Raw genomic sequence first — 16651 nt, forward strand, 5'->3', positions numbered from 1 at the left:
CCATGTGCTCTCAAGGCTCAAAGTGACAGAAGTGCAGTAGTGAAAAGAAAAATGAGACATTCAATGAAAACGCCTGAATAGGAATTTGTCTTCAGGTCTGCTCTGACTGGCTACTTGGGTTTGAGCAAGTTATTTAACTTTTCTAGGTTTCCTGTTGTCCATCTGTGAAAATGAGACTAATTCTCCATGAAGCATATTCTGGAATTGCTTTTTCCTTCCTCTGCCCTATCTGTTTAGATCTGTGTCATAACAGCAGTAATAGTAGTACTGTTTTCAATTTACACTTTCCAGAATCTTTCATATTATTTGGTCACCATATCAAAATTCTGAGGTTTTCCAGTTGGACACTATCACTCCATTTCCAGATAAGGAAAGTGAGCTAAGACAGGGAGGGGATATATGACTTGGCAAGGTCACAGAGACCCTAGAACACAGATGTATTTGACTGTGGTCTGTCAGACTTCTATGGTACATGGTATGCATTGCGCTGGGCCAAGCACTAGCAATAAAACAACAGTCCCATACTTTTTTATAATAGAATACACACACAAAGATAACTGATATCCTAAGGTAATAGATGTTAAGAGCCAAATGAGTAAACCACAATTCCTTTTCATCTTATTGATTAGCCTGTGAAGAAAGAATCCCTTCTGTTCCTTAGGTGGAATTCCCCTATTGTTGTATGACGTAGCCCTATCTCTGGCGGATTCCATGAAAAGCTCCATGGGAGAAAGAGATTAATTTTACTTTATATTATTAGTTCAATTTTAGGAAAGCACTACTAGCCTTGGGATGGGTATCTTTCAACAATGGTCTATTTGGACTTTAAATAGTGTATGTTTTGATACATAATTTGAAATTCTGTAGCACAACAAAAATCAACGTTGGAAGTTATCTTGATAATTTTCTTGTGAGTTTTTTCTTGAGCCCATGTTTTAGGTCTGATTGTATGAAAAGTATGCAGAGTTTCAGTTTCATTTTTAGTGAAACTGAGAAGTAATAGATTGACTTTGAAACTCCACAACAAGAATAAACACTAAAAGAATGTCTGGGATTTTTTTTTTTCTATTAAAAAAATGACATTTTCTTAGGACTTTTGGTAGCGCTTTTAAGGAATATTTAAAATTTTGAATGTGTCATGTATTCACACAATTCAAACATGGTGAAGTATGAAAAGGTGTCTTGAGACGTTCCCTTCCTGTCTCTCCCTCTCACTGCCTTCCTCCTATGTAGTTCCCATCTCTTCCCCCAAATAGCTAACCACTATCAGTTCCTTGTTTATCTGCCCAAAGATTTTTCTATGTAAAAAATAATACAATACAAATATATATTCCTTCTTGTTTCCTTCTTTTATATACATTATAGCACACACTACATAATAATCTGTACCTTTTTTCACTAAATAGTATATGAACATTTCATATCAATACATAGTTTCTTTATTATTGTTTATTATACTAGCTAAGTGTTTGATTCTGTGAATGTATCAAAACGTATTTATCCAGTTCTCTAATGATGGACAGTCAGTTGCTTCTAATATTTTACCTGAGGAAATGAATTACTTTGTTCATGTGTTACTTCACATACTGAGTGGAGTGTATCTATAGGATAATTTTCCTTAGCTCATATGGGTGGATCAAAAGTTGTGTGAGCTTGTAATCCTCCATGACAGTGGATTTTTGCTAATCTGAGGAGTGAAAGAAAAAGATATCTCAGTATAGTTTTAATTTTGTCAATATGAGTCAAACTGAGCATTTTTCATTTGTGTAAAAGCCTTTTCAGATACAAACTGTGTGTTCATATCCTTTGCTGATTTTCTATTGGGCTGATGATGATTTTCATTAAGAACAAGTACAATTAAATAACTGTATATTCACTATTTCCTAACTTTGCTATGGGATAAGCATCTTTATTAGGAGAAGGTGGCCATTCTTACCTCCTTTGTATTTGAAGCTATAGGTGGTTAGTTTCAGCAAGCCCTAACGAACCCTGCGTCTTTTCTTTCTGTTTTTAAGATTTGGCCAAAGTTGAATTTGAACAAATAGAAGCAAAATTATCCCCAAAGTCCTTCTCTTTCTATTGCACTCCTCCACATGGTTGAAATCTGCTCAGTATATTTGAAAGAAACAACAATTTCAACTAAGACAAACTCCCAGTCTTTCTTCCTCTGTAAGTCATTTTAAAATCATTTCACCCGTTCTTACAATAAGAACTGGAAGAACTGATAATGTGAAAAGAAAAAAAAAAAGCAAACACGGAACTGTCTACAACAGAATGAATCTAACACTATCACTAAACGATTGCTTGCTCTTTTTTCCTCCCTTAGAAGTTTGAAAACCAATGTTTTTTCAATTGATATACAGTTTTTAGAAACTTGGAAAAATAATGGCATGTTCTGATTTCTCTAAACATGCTGTAAAATTAACCTATTGGCTTCCTAGTACACCACGTAGAAAACAAGGAAAAGCTGGAGTAAGAGAGGATGAGGTGGCCTATGAGGCTGAATATTCACTGATTGATTGATTGATTGAGCATGTATTTTTTTTTTTTTTTTACAATTTTTATTTATTTATTTATTTATTTTTGGCTGTGTTGGGTCTCCGTTTCTGTGCGAGGGCTTTCTCCAGTTGCGGCAAGCGGGAGCCACTCTTCATCGCGATGCGCGGGCCTCTCACCATCGCGGCCTCTCTTGTTGCGGAGCACAGGCTCCAGACGCGCAGGCTCAGCAATTGTGGCTCACGGGCCCAGTTGCTCCGCGGCATGTGGGATCCTCCCAGACCAGGGCTCGAACCCGTGTCCCCTGCATTGGCAGGCAGATTCTCAACCACTGCGCCACCAGGGAAGCCCGAGCATGTAATTTCTGAGCAGTAATTATGAGCCACCAGGCCTTCCACTGAACACTGCGAATATGTAACTAAGGAAGGTGTGCCCCTTGCCTTCTCAGAGCTGGTGCCCTAAACCCGTCTCTCTTTACCCTGATTACAATGAGAATCATCTGGAACAGCTTCACAACAATACCAATGCCTGGGCCTGAGACAAGAAATTCTAGGGATGCAACTCAGGAACAAATATTTCTTAAAATTCCCCAGATGATGCTAGTGAAGCCGGGGTTGAAAACCACTGGTCTAACCATACCCCCAGAGGTAGCTACGAAACCACAAAATATTTTGAAGAGGAAGTGGTCATGGAAATTTTGCTGTGATGTAATATGAACTACATAGCATCGACTTTGAAGCATTCTTGCCATGTGTAACTTAAAAACAATAAAGCTTTAAGACCTGCTTTCCAATTTATGGATAACTTAGAGGATAGAAGGAGAAGTTAAATGGCACCTTGAGGAAAAATATCAGACAATTCCAGAAAGTGCTTCTTTCCCCAAGACAAATTGATTGGTTTCTTCACAAAAGGCAAGGTCAAGAAAAGCAGAAAAGGGCTGGGAGTGGGATGGAGACTGGTACAGATTAAAAGAGAATAAAGAAACAGCAACCAAATACAACACTTTAATTATATCCTGCTTCAAAGAATTCTTGGAGATAATTTTGAGAGATAATTTAGGAAATTTAAATTATATACTAGAAATTAGATGATATTAGTTAATATTGCTGATTTTCCTTAGGAGTTTAGATATATCAATATTTATGCCAAGAATGTCCTTATATTTAAGAGATGCATACTGAAGTATTTAAGAGTGTCAGCAACTTTCAAATGGTTCTTCAACAACCCAAAATGGAATCACACATACAGATAAAAAAATATAGTCATATTTTTTTTAAAAGGAATTCCTTTATTTTTATTTATTTATTTATTTATTTATTTATTTTTGGCTGTGTTGGGTCTTCATTTCTGTGCGAGGGCTTTCTCTAGTTGTGGCAAGTGGGGGCCACTCTTCATCACGGTGCGCAGGCCTCTCACTATCGCGGCCTCTCTTGTTGCGGAGCACAGGCTCCAGACGCACAGGCTCAGTAGTTGTGGCGCACGGGCTTAGTGCTCTGTGGCATGTGGGATCCTCCCAGACCAGGGCTCGAACCCGTGTCCCCTGCATTGGCAGGCAGATTCTCAACCACTGCGCCACCAGGGAAGCCCCAGTCATATTTTTTTAGGAAGTTTGGAGGAGCCTGAGGTGTTACAGATGAAAGAGGCTGCTGAATAGTGTTGATAATTATATTTAATTAACTACTTTTTATTGACTTCTCTGTTCTAGATACTGTACTAATGACTTTATACGTATGGAATTATTTCATTTTTAAAACAAGCATTATTTTTTTAATTTCACCAATGAGAAAACTGAAGGTTGAATAAACAGCTTGTTCAAGTTCACACTGAGCCAGATTTGGAACCAAGCTCTTCCTGTTTCCATTGTGGGTGATCTTGATCTTTACGCAGCAGCATTGCTCCGCCCCCAAACAGCACCATAACCACTTATGTGGTAAAGGAGAGTGCACGCGCTTTGTATCTACTTCCATTACAGCACTTATTACAATGCAAGCAAACCCACCTAATGCTCATGTGTCTACTCTATAGACTGTGTCCTCCTTGTCCTACAAAGACCATGATATTTGGAGTCAGGCCCACCTGGATCCAAATCTTGGCTCTGTCATTTATGAGATGTTTGTTCTTAGGCAATTTTTAAAAATTTCCCTCAGTTTTCATTTCCTCTTCTATGAATATGGACATAATATTAAGTGCCTTATAGGATTGTTATGCAGATTAAATAAATATCTAGAGAAAACACTTAGCACAGTCCTGGCATGTAGTAAATGCTCAGTAAATGTCTCCCCTCTCCCCACCTTTAAAAAAATTTAATTTAGATGGCCACAAAGGACTTCTGTTTATACAGAGAAACCCCTGATGCTCTGTGATTGCCAATGCTGGATCCTGCAATTGTATCCATTACCTATCAACTTGGCATCAGGGACCATGGCTTTGAATCCCTAAAACCTACAACAGAACTCAACTAGTGTTAAACAAAATGTGTTTGTTAGTATTAAATTATCAGTATGATAGCCATTGTGACTTTATTAAGGTTGTGTCAGGTATTAAAAGTTCCGTCTAGGAACTTAAGATTAAGATATTTTCAATGGGTTTCTAAAATTCAGGCAGAAACAGTTATTTGTAATATATTTGGGGACTATTAAAGTTCAAATGGAACTTTCAGGTAAATGGAATAGTATGAGAAAAATCGTAGAAATGGGAAAATGAAAAATTTTTTTCCAGAGATAGGCAGTGAACTCAATTGGATTCCTATGTATATAAAAGCATAAATAAGAGGTAAGATTGTTGGGAGATTGGATTGACATATATACACTAATATGTATAAAATAGATAACTAATAAGAACCTGCTATATAAAAAAAATAAATAAAATTAAATTTAAAAAGAGGTAAGATTGGAAAGTGTGGTTGAAAACCTTCATGCTTCAATATAGCAGACCACCGTCAGTTTTGGAGCAAGTGAACAACTCAGGTTCCTGAGATACCACATATCAGGGCTAGTCTCATCTAGATGTATATTGTATGTGTATCTGTATGTGTCTTGTTGGGCAGATGCAGTGGTGGCAGTCAAGTAGGTGGTCATTTCTCTAATCTCTGAATGCAATGGGACTGGAAATGGCAAGGGAAAAGAAGGGAAATTTGGGGGTACAAAAACAAGAGGATATAGCCGCTGACTGCATATAGGCAACAAGCTTGGATAAAGAGGCCAAGCTGGCCTTGAGGTCTCAGGCCTGAGTAACTGGGAAAATAAAGGTACCATGATCAGAAGTGAGAGAGTTGTAACGGAGAGCTGTTTCAAGGGATGTGAGAAATGTCCTAATGGAAAAGGTGAGTTTGCTAGACCTCTGCTTTCTTTTAATTAGTACCACCACAACCCACCGATAGAAGCAGGTCATCATAAAGCTGAAGCCTTAAAACTATGAGACCTATCTCTCCTTAACTTAGGTAGCAAAACACCTAACATCCTATGAGCTGATACCTCAGCACAGAGCAAAGGAAAGGGCTTGAAAAGTCTCTCCTGGAGCCAGTAGGCACAGACTGGCTTAGAATAGCCCTAGCCTGAAGCTTATGGGTGTTTCCATAGGATCTATATCTCCATCTGCTTTATGGACAGTCTGATTGAGAAAAAGGATATAATTGGGGGAAAGTAAGTTTCAGGGAGCTACACAGTAGATCAAAATATTTCACTCCTTTATTTATTCAATAGACATTGAACACCTACTAAATACCAAGTATTGTGAGTACTGTTGGCATTATAGATTAGGTCTTTGCTCGAGTGCATTTTTTAGCCTAATTATTCTATTAGCATTTGTATTCTAAATCTAATTCTAATAGTAAGCACATAAATGGATAAATAAGATAATTTTAGAGAGTGATAATATTCCCCTAAGGTTTTCTTGAAGTGCCTCTTCATTCTTAGAAATGACCTAGAACTTACCTGTCCCGCCAATACTCATGACTGACTCCGAATCCATCAGGTCTTACTTAAGAGGAATCTTCCCTGACCCTTCTAAGCAGAGCCCCACAGCTCTTCTCCATCCCAGGACTGATCACCATCTGTAGTGATTGGTTATTATTTATTCCCTTGTTTAATGTCTGTCTTGCCCACATGGATGGTAGTCCCATGACGATAGGAATCTCATCTGTTTTGTTTTCTTTGGGTTTCCTTTTTCCAGGGCCTGGCCCATAGAAGGTCCTCAGTAAATATCTGGGGAATTAGGGTGAGCAACCATGCCAGTTTGCCAGGAGCTGGGGGTTTGCCCAAGACATAGGGTTTTCTGGGCTAAAACCAAGTTAGTCCCGGGCAAATTGAGATGGTCAGTCACCCGATATGGAATGCATATCCGTTGGATAAGAAATTAGTCCCCAAAATTCGTCACAGGCCTTCCATCACTGAAGCTGAATGTCAAGTCTTATTAAACCAGACCCAGAGCAGAGGTATCACTATGCCATGGGATGTTTAGTTGCAGTTATTGCCTGTAATGTAGGCCGAGCCTTAGGGGAAAGTGAAAGCAGATCCCTAGGGACTCTTTCGAGCATCATAATCACTATAATAAGACAGACATTGAACTCCAGGGAAAGATAGCCCATAACCATGACCATAACCATAACCAAGTCAGTGGAGTTGGGTCAAGTCCAGCACTTCTGGGCCATCTCAAGCCTTTTGGCCGGCTGCTGAGGTATCCAGATGGAACCAGTCTAAAAGCTGACAATTAAAAACAGTCTTAACATGAAGTAGCATTTGCCAGCTAGAAAACACCTCTGAAATCATATCTCCAATCCCCTCATTTTACAGTTGAGGAAACTAAGAATCTGAGATGTTAACTTCACCAACAGAGAGCCAAGTTCTATAGGATCCTTGTTATTTGTTCCTACACTGACCAGGGTCCCTTTGAAAGAATGGTCACTGCTTTCACTCTACAGGTGAGAAAATGAGTCGCTTCCATTGCTTGCTCTCAACAGGCTGTCCTGTTTTGCATTTTCTTCCTCATTTTGTGTGCTCTGGAACAAGTTCTGCTAGCCTTTTTGCAAATGACCTATTTCAATATACTGGTTGGTTGTCCCTAAAATAACTGTCTAACAGGTTCAAACATTACCTCTTTGTTGAATCATGGGTTGGTTACTCCTAGATTTAGAGTAAAAAAATTCACCACTATGTAAATTGCAGAGAAAGAAAGAAAGAGAGAGAGAGAGAGGGAGGGAGGGATGGGGAGGAAGGGAGGGAGGGAGAGGAAGGAGGAAGGAAGGAAGGGAGCAGGGGGAGGGAAATAAAGAAAAAGAAAAGAAGAGAAAATAAAAGGAAAGAAAGTCTAAAAACTCCGATATAAATTTGTGAAGCCTAATATAGGCACCTCATCAGGCTAGATAGTCCTGGATTTTATGTCACTGTGACATACTTTAAAGTCTTGGTTCTGGCAATATATACAGGTTTTTTCTTCACCAATGGAAAGGCACAGTCCAAAATACACATTCATTTTTATTTTGTTGTATGTTCTGAATCAAAAAATGACAATTGTCTACCATTAGCCTTAATGCAAGAGCAGGGGCAGGGCTAACCAAAATCGCATCTATTTAGAAGTATTTTCAAAACAGTATGTCCTAGTTCAACTATTTTGGGTGGAAAAGTACAGCCTGTTAGTATCTTGGAAGTTAGAAAGTTTGGGCTCACAACTGCCTTTCGTAACAGCTGGTGTTTGACTTTTAACTTAGGAAGGCAGGGCATTTCAAAGAGAGTTTGTATGAGTTCTTAACTTAAGACAATTGTTTTATTTATCTGGGAAACTTTATCCAGACTAAGACATTTTATTTGAGCTTCCGTTATGAATTTCTTGCTGTGAGAGGTGTTAAATTCATACCTCCACAGAGAAGGCCTTGGTCTTTCTTAGGCTTATTTCCTTACATGCTTTTTCTTCAGAGATAATCTCTTTAAAGTCACAGAGCAACACAGTCTGGGCCAGAAAATTCCTATTTCTTCCAATTCTTTCCAAACTTCACCTCTACAGGCAACAGGCATGTCTTTCCACCTCATTTACTCATCCAAACACATCTCAAAAGCATACACCCTGACTCTCTCAACAGACCTGAAGTAAAGGGACTATTCCACTAATAGGGATATATTTCCATATATTCAACCTCCATTTTCCTTTAGTTCTTTTATTTTTTTTTAATTAATTTATTTATTTGTTTTCATTTTTGGCTGTGTTGGGTCTTCGTTGCTGTGCGCGGGCTTTCTCTAGTTGCGGCGAGCAGGGGCTACTCTTTGTTGCAGTGCGCGGGCTTCTCATTGTGGTGGCTTCTCTTGTTGCAGAGCACGGGCTCTAGGCGTGCGGGCTTCAGTAGTTGTGGCATGCGGGCTCAGTAGTTGTGGCTTGCGGGTTCTAGAGCGCAGGCTCAGTAGTTGTGGCTGATGGGCTTAGTTGCTCCGCGGCATGTGGGATCTTCCCGGACCAGGGCTCGAACCCATGTCCCCTGCATTGGCAGGCGGATTCTTAACCACTGTGCCACCAGGGAAGCCCTTTCCTTTAGTTCTTGACTACTCTTCGGAGATAGCTAATTGGAGATAATTATGTGGGTAATTGTAGATTCCAAAATTATCACTAGTTAATTCCAAGCCCTAGAAATGTTAGTCATACACTAATGGTGTTAGTCTGTGCAAGATTTGACTTTAAAGCAGGTTTCAGTCAAAAATCAAAGCTCTTTTGTGTGTTTACTCATAATACACATCACAGTCTGAGTATACACAGCATCACATCAAAAAGCAAGAGGAGGCTAATTTTGATAAACTCTGTGAGATGCATAACATTTTTTAACAAACTTTTCACATATTATACTTTTGTATAGTAGGACAAAATCAAATTTGCCGGACTTTTGATGAACAGTCATACTTTATAAATGTGATTAATCAGTGAGCAGGAAAAGGTAAAACAATAACTTTACCAGTATATATTGCCTTAAAATGTAAGCTTTAAATATAGAAGTTTAAGGTTGTATAACATAGTTAAATGACAACGTCCAATTTTGACCAGAAAAATCTTTTGGTTTTTTTTGGAGAAATTCCCAAAAAAAAAAAAAAAAAGTATTGACACCTGTGTACCCAACACTCACAAATGATAATATTGAATATTTTGTCATGTCTGCTTTATGTCTTTCTTTATGAAACAAACAAACACTACACATAAAGTTGGAGTCCCCTTTGTCTCCCATCCCCAATCCCACCCCGACCCCTTCCCAGAGACGGACATTCTAATTCAGTGACATAGTTAAACTATGTGATCTGCTCCATTTGTTTTTGTGCAGAATAATATAATTAGCATTATGTTTTTCCACAGCAATATTTACATATATTGTACTGAAATGCTGATTTTACTATGAAAACAATGATTAACCATGAGTCAAAGTGTTTGGACATTTTACAAAATTAAACTTCACAGAATTATCTAGAAATCACAACAATGCTATAATATTTATGAAAGATGATACAGTCTTATGAAAGTCAATTATTTTATTACATTTAACAGAAAATACCTTAGGTATATGTTTTCATGATGACAACAGCAAATACTGTTTTTGATCAACATAATTTCTTGAATATAGTTTATGAAGTCTGATTAATAGTCTAGACTATGGTTACTTTAATGATAAAGCAACCAAGAGTTTACTATTTTACTATCTTGACTATTAAATAAAATAAATGATATTAGCAATATTTAGAGAATTCTAATAAAAGCTATTAGCAACACCTAAAGAATTCTCCTTTATCATTTCATCAAGAAGTACTTAGTAGAGACTATTTGTCATAAATATTTGAAAACAAATTGTACTTCTGTAACGTCAAAGTAGCTCCATAAATTTCAGCCCTACAGGAATAATTAGTAAGCAAAATCATAGTTTTTGAAGTTTTGGGCTTATCGTCCAGGCTCTTTGACTTGTGTAACTTTGCTGTTATCTTGTTGGATGGCCTTAGAGAGATCATTTAATCTCTCTAGGATTCAATTTCCTCACCTCAAAAATGCCATGGTTGGTGGCATTGGGGTGGGGAAAGATGAAAAGAGATGATCATTAATATTTCTCCCAGCTCTAAAATTTTATTATTCTATTATTCATTTTCTCCCTCTCACTCAGTGTTCTAGGACATAGATTGGTAATTAGTCAAAACTGAGGGGACCTTCTAGCAAAATAATCAGACTTAACATTGAAGGCTATAAGAATTTGCAACAGAAAAACCTTTTCTTAATTCATTATAAGATCAACTCACTCACAAGAAACCAGACAAAAACCGCTAGAAAGAGAAATGAGAACTAGAGAAATATATGTGTATTTACTATTCACTGTAAAGATTTTACAGGATAAAGAATATTTATCCAAAGAAACTCATGTTAAATATAATTGAATTTCCACTCAAAAAAATGCTACATTGTATCAAAATAATGTGTTTAAGGTTATGAAATATTTTGAATATAGTTATGAAGTCTGATTAATTTCTAATTAATTTCAAAGAAATTAATTAATTTCTTTGTATAGAAAAAATAAGTCACTATGCATTATATAATCAATGATGATAAGACTGTCTCATAACCTTATGATCAGTCCAAGTACTATTATTTCTCAATATCAATATCCCTCCTGAGTTTATTACAACTAATTACTTTGTAAGAGTAAGTAAAAATTGGCAAATGAGCAAAACAACAATGCTTATAAAGGAAAAATAATAAATCTGCTGTTCAACAGTTCTTGTCTAGTATAAATGAACATATGGTAACTTTGTACATCTTCTTAGGGGATGGTGAAAACCTACTATATCTGTTGTGGAATTTCCCATGCAGTTGTTACATTCTTTTGTACAACTTTAAGATCTGGTAGACAAAAAGTGACAGTGAAAGAGGATCACCTAGATGTGTGGAAGAAACTTCCCTGAACTTATCTTTTCTAGTCGATTCCCTTCTATTTAGTGGTATCTTCTTAGCAAATCTAAATGAATGGCTCCCTGTAATATTTTTAGTGATCCCAGGAAAGGAAAATATATGCCTCTGTAATGACTACCATTAGAACTGATTGACCCTCACAGACCCAATATTCTCCCTAAATGAGACAATGATGTGAAAGAACACTGTAAATGATAACAATTGTTAGGAATTATTATTGAGGAGACCATTCCAAGGCTGACCCAATCATGTGTTTCATCACAAAAATTCCTCCTAAGTGGCAGGGTTCATTTTGTATTTATGAAGGGCCCAGGACTCGGAATCTTGAATATTTAAATTTTCACGTCTGGCGTTCATCATCCTTCTTTCAAGTTCCAGGGAAAGGTATGAATAGAGGTCGATGTCAAACACATACACGCTTTATTACTATGAAATCCCAACATGGCCCGCTCATAAGCTAGGTTGGCCCATGGGCAGAATCCCTTTTACTCAGGCTAGAATGAGGAAGAGGGCATGAAACCGAAGCATGCCAAGCAGCTTCCTTCCCCCTTTCACCCTAGGCTCTCAGATGATGAGGAAAGGGAAGTCAGGGAAAATCATGCTAAAAAGCAAGGGAATATAAGGGGTTTTCTCTAAGGTCTAGAGCCAAGCTGGTCTAACTGACCTAACACCCCATCATACCATTGCAGCCACGTGGGAGAGAGAGCCCAAAGAGAGAGGATCCCAAGGCATGGAACCCAGATCGCAAGAAATGAGAGCTCTGGCTCCAAAATATCTTTGTCTCTACCTAGCCACACCGCTACCGTATTTCCTCCTCCTCTGTGAAAGGGGTGGGGCTGGGGGGAAAATCATGCATTTTTTTTTTTCCTTCCTCTTCCTTTAAATCTATTCTCTGTGCAAAAGCAACTGCTTTTTTCTTTCTTTTACATAAAATAAATACTTTGGTATCTGTGCAGTACTTGGGTATTATAGGGTTTATTTCTTACCGGTTTAAAAAAAATAATTGGGTTTGTGTGTTCCAGAGAAGCTGTGATTAGTTCAGAGATGCTAAAGGGCAAGTTAACCAGCTACAAAGTTATATTTACATACCTTGCTTAGGAATTGTTCAATGATTTTCTCAAAATTGCATCTGATCATTCTTCACGTTTTTGTTTTATGAAATTCTTGTAATCTTTTATTGAAATACACGAGAGGCAATATACATCATACTTATAAAAAATGGGTTTGTCTTCCTTGGCTTTGAAAGTGAGAAGTTTGAGGCTGAGGTCTAGATTGGCTGTTGATAACTAGTGTGACCAATGCCTTCATTTCCTGCCATTTATAAAATGGGACTAAGATTCAGTATCCTTGGACTCTTCATCTTCATATTTCAGAGTGACACTAAGAAACTAAATGAAAGAGAATACATGGAAGTGTTTTGGAGAGTTACTTGGCCATTTCACAAGGCCCTTTATGATCCAGAGAGAAGGATTCAATACCAAAAAAAGCTGCTGTTATACTTGGAGCATCGTTAATGTTTTTCTTACCCTGAAGCCTTGATCCATTTCCTTATACTTTTTCCTCTTTAGTCCTATCTGGTGTCTGAAGCCTCATTCCTCTTTGATAGGACAGTTTTTAAATATTTGAAGGCCGTTATGCTTTGTGAGATTTTCATTTAAAGTTCTTGTGTCTTCAACTGCTGAGCTGGCACTCCACAACTACTAAGCCCGTGCACCCTGGAGCCCAAGTTCCGCAGCAGGAGAGGCCACCGCAATGAGAAGCCCGCCCACCGCAGCGAAGAGTAGCCCCCGCTCGCAGCAACTAGAGAAAAGCCCATGCACAGCAATGAAGACCCAATGCAGCCAATTAATTAATTATTTAATTAATTAATTAAATTAAAAAGTTCACACTGACCTTTAAAAAAAAGTCTACAACAATCTCTTTAAAAAAAATAAAGTTCTTGTGTCTTAAGATCATAAATCACAAATAATGATATTAAACTTGCATCTGAGACATAATAAACGCTGCTTTGCAATGACAAGAACTGACCTCTGGTTTAAGTACATATATCTACTAGTTTTAACAGCAATGAAAAGAGTCTGGTTTAATTTAAATACACATATCTACTAGTTTTAACAGCAATATCTTGGACATATAAAATGACCAAGAGGTAGAGGATTTTTTTCAGACATTATTTCAAAAATCTTACAGTAATTAAATCCATTTTGTAGAGTGAGAAGATGGGAACATTGGAATCAGAGAGATATGGTTTTAATTCATGGCTTCTCCAGCTGAATGGCCTTGGCAGTTATTTACCTTCTTAAGCCTTATTCCCTTATCTCAGAAATGGAGAAAACAGTACCTATATCTCAGAGTTTTAGTGAGGATGAAAGAACATGTAAGCAAAAACCGTAACACAAATATGGTGAAATACTCAACAGTGAGTAAACGGAGTGAACAACATCAGTATATGTCAACATGGGTGGATGATCAAAATCAAAAGTTAGAGAGAAAACAGTGAGAAACAGAATGAGACAGATTGCACAATAACATTTAGATGAGTATACTCTTGTGCTCACATAAAACAATACGCCATTGTTCATGAAAGGCGGATCGAAAAACTCACACTAAATACAGTGTGAAGGAGTAAGTGCCTTTGGGATGGTGAAAAGGATCTTAGATGGGAAATGAAAGAAAGTGAAATAAAAGGAAGAACGTTGGACATGGATAGTCATGACAATTGTTCTAATTTTGTGAACCTCAGGTCCAAGAGGAAAGGAGAAGAAAACTAATGTTCGGCACAAAGCCGGCCACATAGCAGAAGCTCAATACAAGTGGCTATTTTTATTACTGGAGTAAGGTCTTACTCAGCAGGGGTTTATTTGCATCTATTTGACCAGTATTACTGAGCTTACCAAGATTTACAGAGACAAGCGTTGAGCCAATGGAGTCAAAAGACCAGAAAGAAACTATGACAAGTAAAGAATAGACAGAATATCTTTTCACGATAGAGAATACTTAATACATACTCATAACAGCTATTATTTACTGAGTGCTTACCATGGGCTAGGCATTAATTAATTAAGTAAGTAATCCAACCAACATGTACTTATTGAATGTTTATTGTGCGTGAGACACTGTTCTAGACGTTGGAAATACAGCAGGAAGACAACAACTACAATGACAACAGACCCGGCTCTTCTGGAGCTTATATTCCAGTGAGGGGAGGGAGGGAATGATCAGTAAAAGAGACAGTATGTTAAATGGTGGTACAAGGCCTATGGAGGAAACAACGCATCAGGAAAGGGAATGACGAGATGGAGTGGGGATGATGAGACTGCAGTTGTTAAGTAGGAAGGTCAGGGAAGGCTTCTCTGAGGGACACCGTTCCAAACTCATTTTGTGTATTATCTCTTTTAATCTTCTTCTGTGAAGAATCTGCTTTTCTAAACCACGATTGCTGTTTCTCAGATGAGTAAACGGGGGCCCAGAATCTGTCCGTGCATTTTCTAAGGTTTGATCGCTGGCTAAGTGATAGAGACAGAGTTAGGGTTTGAGCCACCTAACTCTGGAGCTGTCTCCGTATATATTATCTCTCATATAGGGAGATGGAAGGGGTCCTGGGGGATCGGCCAGAATGGGGAGCAGGAATGTGGTTTGGTAAAGCATCGAATGAACAGTCTCACGGTATCCAGTTTATATTTTTGAGAAATTAAAATAAACATCTTTTGTTTTGGTGGGAAAAAAAACTTCAGAATGTAAAACTGGGCAAAATCTTCTGGGCTGGTGGGTGTAACCGGAGGTTACAAAGGACATGTCAAATATTTCCATTAAGAAATCATGATTTAGTCCAAGTCTTAATTTATTGCTACAGGACCAGGAACCTCAAGATTGTCAATGACTTGCCCAACCTCATACGGCTTGTTTGTTGCAGAACCAGGGTGGAAAACTGAGCTTGAAAGACTAGCCAACCAGCACAACCACAACAGCTGGGCTGGGCAGAGCCACCCAAGCCTTGGTGCTTTACTCTGAACAGCTGGACCCGCCAAGCCTTCTTGGTCTTAGGGCTCCTTCTTCAAACTGCTGAGAAGCTCAGATAGGTGAGAGTAGACAACGGAGTCACAGGAGACCCATTTACAGAAGAGAAGGAGGGAGTATAATTAGGCAAAGAGAAGTGAGAGGAGGCACAGATGAAGAAAATAAGGGGAGGAATCAGCTAAGAATAGGCAAGGTGAACTTCATGCTGTTTGCAACCCAGCAAGGAGGAGGCGGGAGGGAAGATGGAGCAGGGACAAAAAGAGTCCCTCTATCTCAGTAATCCTAATTATAGCCCTACAGGATAGGTATGAAGAGTGTTGTTTTACACATGGGAAAACTGAAGCTCAGAAAAGCTACTTTACTTACTCAAGGTCACATGGCAGGCAAGAGAGGCTCCTGATGATTTAAGATTTTGTTCTTTCCTTGCGTCTCTTCCTTCCCTTATTTGTTTTCATCGTTTCTTCCCTCCAGCCTCTTTTTATTCGTACAAATTTTTATTAGAAAAAAAGTTTTACCGTTTTTCCTTTAATAGTTATCAAGTATCCAATGATAGAGCATGCGGTTACCATGACAGCACAGCCTTTACTGAGGTCAGACCTCCCCTCTTTACCTCCAGAAACATATTTCACAGCAGTTTTCCTTTCTTTGTGGAACTTGTTAACTGCCGCAATTTTACATTTTGTTTGGGTGACCATTTGCTTAACGTTTGTCCACCACTTAACTGTAGGCTTCCTAATGGCAGGGACCAGCCTGGAGTGTGCCCCCAGCGTTTGGCACAAAGCCTAGCACTCAGGCTTCCTGTAAATATTTGCTGAGCGAATGTTCTTGTGGTTTCTCTCAGCTTTCTTCTGAAAGTTAGACGGACAGTAACCTCTAGCTCAGAATTATGTTAATAGATACTGTATAACAAGTCGGGCCGGTATTTACAGGTAGCACACAGGTAAATGAACACACACAGGCATACACATGACTGCACAAACAAGCCCCCAGCAGGTGCCCTCAGGAGGAAACGCACGCCGTCCGAGCGAGCAGAACCAGCGTAGTTAAACACGCCTGCGCCGGGCTCCGCCGGCCTCCGCAGCGTGGGAGGACAACCCGCAGCCGAGCCACTGGAGTCCTGGGCCCCGGGGACGCGTGGGCTGGCCGCGGGCGCCGGGGGCGGTGGCGGAGTGGGCGGTGAGCTGCGCCGTGATTGGTCCGCGGGGGCCGGCAGGGGGCGGGG

The 16651-nt window shown here is 38.8% G+C and overlaps 1 protein-coding gene and 1 long non-coding RNA gene across 2 annotated transcripts in view; one reads left to right on the forward strand and one right to left on the reverse strand.

Moving 5' to 3' along the window:
• RASGEF1B (RasGEF domain family member 1B) overlaps positions 1-16651 on the forward strand; it is a 555837-nt gene that overhangs the window by 506053 nt on the left and 33133 nt on the right. The window lies entirely within an intron of this gene.
• Positions 4218-16600, reverse strand: LOC309627490. Its single transcript, XR_014243765.1, has 2 exons — positions 15796-16600; positions 4218-9040 (listed from the first exon to the last, which is right to left on the reverse strand). It is a non-coding gene; the product is annotated as an uncharacterized lncRNA (long non-coding RNA).

The sequence above is a fragment of the Balaenoptera borealis genome (assembly GCF_965194805.1).
Source record: "Balaenoptera borealis genome assembly, chromosome: 4".
Taxonomy (NCBI): domain Eukaryota; kingdom Metazoa; phylum Chordata; class Mammalia; order Artiodactyla; family Balaenopteridae; genus Balaenoptera; species Balaenoptera borealis.